Here is a 7114-nt window from a genome sequence, read left to right as displayed (position 1 = left end):
GCTAGCAGTGAATCATTTAGGTGCCTTGCCAGGGAGGAAAGGACAGTTGTATACACCTGACCCACTCCCCTTATGAATAGCAGGTGTTTGTTCAAGCAAGACTTGAATTCAGCCCTATAACTCTCTTTGTCTCTCCACAGAAAGAGGAGAGAATGAACCCACCAGCTGCTCAGGACGGCTCCACAGTTTGATGATGATTCCCTGCGAGTCTTCCTCCAGGCTGTATGTGGCAGGTGGGAGGTCCTCATGCTGGAAGATGAGTAGAGAAGATCTCCCAGCCAGACAAAACCAGCCTCGATGGAGGTCGCAGTGGAGGTCAGCAGCCATGGGGTCATCCAGAGAACCTGGCTGCAGTGCCAGAAAAGACTCAATGGACTCTTGAGATCTGCCAGGGTGAGTGTCTAACCATTTCAGAGATGGATCTAGATGGAAGGGTGTGGGGTGGCTCAAATGTGAGGTTGCCCATTGTATTGCCCAAGTGTACAAGGCGGCATGCTACCCTGCATGGCAACTGGGGGTTTGGGGTGCGAGGGTGGATTCTGAAGTGCAACACCTTATAGCTGACAAGGAGCATTATGTGATTTGGTCCCCAACAAAGTACATGTTGGCCATACATTTGAAGGCATTATTGCAGCACAGCATAGTCATGGCAATGTCCTTTTTCATTTCCAGGAGAAGAGGGTGCACAATGACAGGGAAAGGACCACCTGCATCCCGAGGTGGTCAGCCCAACCTGGTAGGGCTGACCACCTCACCCTGCTAGAATAGGAGATCCAGAAACTGGAGGCCCATTGCTGGAACCAATCCATTGGCTGAGGCAAAGTTGGAGAAAGGCCCTGACATGGTGAGATTCCAGTGATGCATTGCTCTCTCCTGTAACCTGTGCTTAATTGGGGGGCTGGGGAAGGTGAGGGCAACTGTCTTAGTAATTGGGAAGGCTGTTGGGAAGATGGAAGTGATGGCTTTTGACTGTGGAGACCTACACAATTCAGGAAGATGGTCTGTCTGAATGTGGAAGGGTCTAGGGTCTAAACACTGCCTACCATCTCCTAATGGTGCCAGTGTTTGTTCTGAGATAGCAAGTCTCTCTGAGATCACCTCAAATGATGATGATGCCCCTCAATCTCCTTGTTTTCATTTTCCCCGCAGGACAAACATCAGCAGCCACAGTTACAAACCTTGAGGGATCCTCACTAACCTCTGAGGAGGAGGACAGAGCCGCAGAGGGTGCAGCATCACATTTTTGCTCTGCATCCAGCACTTGCACAGATACACGCACCTCAGTGGGTATGTATGAGTCAGCCCTAAGGGATTCACAGTGGTGAGAACACATCACAGTCACAAGACCAGCTGTCAGAGGCTGAAATGGAGCAGGCCTTTGGAACTCAGAGGATTGTTGGAGGCGACCTAAATGCTGGGCCTGAGTCTGATGATGAGCCTCTGGAGTTGTCCATCAAACAGCAGATGCTGGATGTATAACACAAGGTATGTGGCAATGCGGCAGAGATTCCAGAGGGGTTGCATGCACTGGCATGGACATGGAGGAATTCATCCAGGCCATGAGTGGTGTGATGGCACATTCTACAGAATGCATGGTTTCCTCTATTGAAAGACTGGCGACAGCCGTGGAGGGCCAAACCCAGCAGCTCACTGATGGGATACTGTGTATGGGTGTTGACCTGCACTCCATCACCTTGTGTCTGTCATGAAGCTATTAATGTATATAATATTTTGGAAAACATTTTTCTTTTAAAATAGAGATTTAGTCTGTGGGTGTGTCTTACTTGGATTAAAGCAGATAGTCTGGGTGCTTTGATGTGTACTAATTTCGATATGTAAGAGAAAAAGCGTGCATTTGCATTTTTTTGAATAGAGCATTCAAGAAGTGGGGTGAAAAATGATACCGATCCAGCAGATACCAAACCATATGTTTATATTACTAATAAAAATGGTACTATGAAAAGGGTTTTATTGTTAGAGAGGTTTAGTTCAGGGGTTGTTGATACAATGAGAATTAACATTCAATGGTCAGTGGTAGGCATAATTTTAGCAGTTTTTGGATGTGCTAAGCAGAGGCAATGTAAGATCAAAAGGCAATTGCTTGCCTCCAACAGTCTCCACAGGAACCAAAGTGAAAAGAACTTCATTTTGAATTTTGAATTCGTAAGGTGAAAATGCTTTGCCTGGTATTTGGTTAAGTCTACGGGCTGCTGTTGAATTAATGGAGATTATTTTGGGAATTTGTTAAAAGTTATGATAATAGTAATTTGGAGCCATGTGTATATATATTTTAACCTGTATAAATTGATAAAACATTTCATTTAGTTTAATGTAAAGCCTCAAGAACTGGTGGTCTGATTCCTGAATTTAGAGTCTCAAACATAACGCTTTAAATTATAGGTTATGACAGTTGTTTAAAGTTTCCCTCTGGGAATCTTAAATAATTCCGCTTTACCAACTGCATCGGTCATAAAAGTGTCTGAGCTCCAGTGTCCAGCGGCAGGTCAAGAGTGGGGGCGAGGAGCCTGGGTGACATCCAGGTTCTGGTTCCTCTCAGAAAAGCAGGGAGGGCCAAATGGACGGAGAGCCAAGATGGCAGCAGGTGAGCAGCTGCTGCTGCCATCGGGGCCGCCTTTCAGGGTGCATTTGATGGGAACAGATTTTCCTCCGCCCCTCTGCCATTGTAACAAATGCCTCTGAGTGCTAAGGCAACAGATGATCCTCCTGCCACTGTGCAGGAGACGTCCACCATGCAGGGACCTCGTGGTCTCAAGCAAAGGGGCATAAGGGTAGCCTGTTTCCAGCATAGCTGGCAGCGTGGGGCGGGGGGGAGGCGGGGTGCACCATGCGTAGCACCTGGAAAGATGTCAAGAAATCACATTAGATACACATGGGTTTACATTAGTGATTTTAATATCTGATTTCTGATTGCTGCTAATCAATTATGTTATTAAATGAGTGGTCTTTGAACATCAAGTTCCGGCTGCATTGTCTGTGTGTGATGTGATGGTTTTGATTTGGATGGACTAAATGTGGTTTTAAGGGAGTTTTTGCTCATGTGGGTCCCTCTGCATGACATTATTTGTTGACTCTAGATAGCCCTTAGCAGATGCCTGGTGTTCATGAGAGGGTGATAACACATGAAGGTGGCAAGAGCCAATAAGGTGGTTGTGTTGAAGACACATTGCTAATGGAATCTTCTTATTATAAGTGAATTTCCCTGGCATCCTGACTCTCCCATGGGCCGGCGTGCACACCTGGTTGTCAAGGCTCACCTTTCTCTTTATCAGAGATATCATTAGAGGACAGGGCTGTCTTCATTAAATCATCTTCTGCCGGAGCTTCCCCTCTCTGCAAGGCCAGGTTGTGCAACACACAGCATACCATGACACTAAGTAACATTCTTGCAGGTGAATATTGCAGACATGATCTGTCAAGATATCGGAATGGCATTTTGAGGAGACCAGCGGTCTGCTCAGTGAGGGCCCTGATGGATGAGTGGCTTTCATTGCACCTCTTCTCAGGCTCTGTCTATGGGTTCTGTAGCAGTGTCATCAGCCATCTCCTTAGAGGTTATCCTCTGTTTCCCAGAAACCTACTATCCAAAGGTGTGGTCCACTGAACATCCCTGACACCTGGGAGTGCCTCAGTATATGGGCATCATGGCTGCTGTCCAATAGTGTGTGAAGCCCTACATGATACGTTGCCTTTGGTCGCATACCAGCTACATGGTAAGGGAATGATATCCCTTCCTGTTACGAATGCCCCTGAATGTCCAGAAAACACTTTAATGTTCTGAAGGCACTTTAATTTAATGTGTGCAGTCTGCTGTGCCCTGCACCTTTGGAAAACTGGCAATATTGCCAAAGCCTCTGGTTCTTTCAGCCTGACTGGTGTTGTCATCAATAAATGAAATAAATTCATGGGCACGCCTGAACAGCACCACCTTGATGCACTGAGGCACAGCCGACTGGGGGATCCCACACAGATCTCCAAATGATGCTTGGAAGGACCCTATGGTAGAAAAATTCAGGGCTACAAGGGCTCAGGCATCGGGTGCCCACCTTCACAATTAGATGCAGCGTTGGCAGCCCAGCATGTCACAGATTGCTATAAGTATCTCTCTGGACAGCTGGAGTCTTATCATTTGCAAGTATGTGAGCCTTTGCTGGTAGAATCTATTGGCCAGATAGCGTCTTCTCCTCTGACTGCTTGGTAGCTGCTGTTGCCTCCCCTCCGCGTGCTCAGCCTTAGGTAAGCAAGTTTGCTGGACTAAAGGATGCACCTGTTCTTGCCAAGCTGCCCACTGCTTTCTCCTTCTCCTCCTCACTGGAGGAAGAGCCTCCCACAGAATGGACTATTCCCATTGCGTACAACGATGTTCACCACAAATGCTGCAATGCACAATTTTGCCTGCAACACTCCCTGGATGTTCCTCTCCCCTCAGGAAATGACCTAATGGAATATAAAACTGAAAGAAAACATAACTCCCACTGGCAATGTTTCCAGTGCATTATGGCATGGACAACGTATTATTCAGATCTAAAAACAAAAAGCTAAAAGCAGACCTGCTGAGTTTTTCCAGGTAATTCTGTTTTTATTATTCAGATCAGCTGGCTTGTTGCCCTTTATTGAGATTTTTAAAAAATGGCGGGCAGGTTGCTGATTTCAGCATCTGCCCGACTTCAACGTCATGGGAAACAAGCCTGTTGATGTAGGGTGAGCAATCCAATGTCATCACGGCAGATTTTATGCATATGCAGCAGTCCCAATTTTCACACGTAAAATCCAGCCTACGGGGAACTCAAAATGTGTAATAGACTTCCAGGTAGTGGAGTGGAGGAAAAATCCCTAGAATTATTTAAGAAACAATGGGATTCTGCAATATGGTGAATGCAAGCTTATCCTGGATGGACAAATTAAGAGGGGTCAGATGCTCTTCCTCATTTGTGATTATCTTGTGATTGAAGTTACCTTTAATTGTGTCTGTTAAGATCCCAAGTGAAATGAATTTAGACAATTTTAACTGAATTCCCAGTGAATGTGAGTTCACAAACAAAACTACCAATAATTAAGCATAAATGAGAAGATATTGGCATTCTCATTTGCAAAGGCTACTTGGCAGTTGTGACAAATGGAAATGTTACTCTGATGGAAGAAATGCTCCTCAGTAGGAATGAAAGCACACAAGAAAACATGAAAAAATCAACTTCATTTATACAACACCTTATAATTTACATCTTAGTCCATTACAATGAGTTACTTTTGAAATGCAAGTACTGTTTTATAGGCAAAAATCAAATTTATGCACAACAATGTTATATGGACAGTAAATGGGATGAAGGAGGGCTTGTGGCACAGTGGATGTGCCCCTAACTCTGAGTCAGAAGCTCTGGGTTTGAGTCCTACCCCAGAATTTGATGGCCACAGAAGTTACATTCAGAACGTGGCCAAACAGGTTGATTATCAACCTATGACTCCTTCCATTACCTATGGCAGGCAATAAGAGCAGGAGAGTTTTCTAGTCAGCTGGAACTGTGTGGTAGCTACAGCACAACAGCTTCCCCATGTTAAAAGACTCCGCGTGCAAGCTTTTGTCACGGTACTCCATGACAAGTGTCCTGCTTGCTTTGAGGGACTGTTAGAGCAAAAAATGGGATGAATGACCGATTGATCTGAGGTTGGTTGAGAAAGGAATGTTAGGCAAGATGTAGGAGAACTTCTTGTTCCTGGGATCTTTTATATCCATCTGAGCAGGCAGGTGAGGCATCAATTTAATATCTCATCGAAAAGATGGTTTAAAGTACATTGAGCTTTAATGAAAAAAGAGCTTCCATTTATTTCTTTGAAGTGTTGTCACTTTACTATTGTTCAAAAAAGAAATTTTTTGTCAAAGCTTTTCTTCTTGCAGTCATCAGGACATTTTGCAAGAATACCAAATGTAACAATCTTCTACTTGCCAACCAATCAGCACCCTCTTCTCATATAGTATAAATTGTTGTTCCCTTTACATTTGGTATTCTTGCAAATTGTCCTGATGAGTGCAAGATGAAAAGCTTTGACTAAAAGGTCTCTTTTTCCAGCAATACTCAAGTTCTGTACCACCAAATGACTAAGTGTTGTCACTGTTGATTTTACTTAAGCAAACATGGCAGCTAATCGATACTCAGGAAGGCTTCATAAACATCCATGAGATGAATGTCCATTTAATGAATTTTACTTGTACTAACATTTTTTTACAGGGAGGTACCAATAAGTGGGAGATAAAGTCAATCTCTTCATTTTAGTCTCCACATTGTGCAACGTTTCTCAGTCAAACAGGAATGCCATGCTTCCAGATCTATTCCAAATCCTGTTAGAAGCTAAGGCTGAAATTTTATGCCCCCACCCTGGGAACGGGTTGGCAGTTGAGTAGGGGAGTAAAATTGGAGATGCCCAGGGTGTCCCGCCAGCCCTTGAGCCGATTGAGGCCCTTAAGTGGCCAATATTGCCATGTGGCAAGGCCACCAGGTAAACCCAGTCCTCCACCCATGCCAATGTATTACCCCCAACTCCATGATTCCTTATCTTGCTTAATAGCCTTTTATGTGGCACCTTATTGAATGGGTTTTGGAAATCCACGTATACTACATCACTCTTTTTGCTTTATCTACCATACAAGTTACATCCTCAAAAATCTCGTCAAAACAAACAAAATTTGCTGATGATACCAATCTTGGGGATGTGGCAAACAGTGAGGATAATATCAATTGACTGCAACAGGACACAATTAGGCTAGCAGAATGGACAGACAAGTGGCAAATGAAATTTAATACAGAGAAATATGAGGTGATGCATTTTGGCAAAAGGAATTGGGAGAGGCAATATAGACTAAATGGCACAGCTCTAAAGAGTGTACAGGGACAGAAGGACCTGGGGGTTCATGTGCATAAAGAGTATTTAGCAAAGCACATGGCATCTTGGGCTTCATAAAAAGAAGTATTGAGTACAAAAACTGGGAAGTTATGCTTAACTTTAATAAAGCCCTGGGTAGGTCACAACCAGGGTATTGCATCCAGTTCACCACATTATAGGAAGGATGTGATGGTCCTTGAGAGGGTGCAGAGGAGGTTTA

Source organism: Cetorhinus maximus, chromosome 9 (assembly GCF_964194155.1).
Source record: "Cetorhinus maximus chromosome 9, sCetMax3.hap1.1, whole genome shotgun sequence".
NCBI lineage: Eukaryota > Metazoa > Chordata > Chondrichthyes > Lamniformes > Cetorhinidae > Cetorhinus > Cetorhinus maximus.
The sequence above is the reverse complement of the archived record's forward strand: the minus strand, read 5'-3'. Positions refer to the sequence as shown.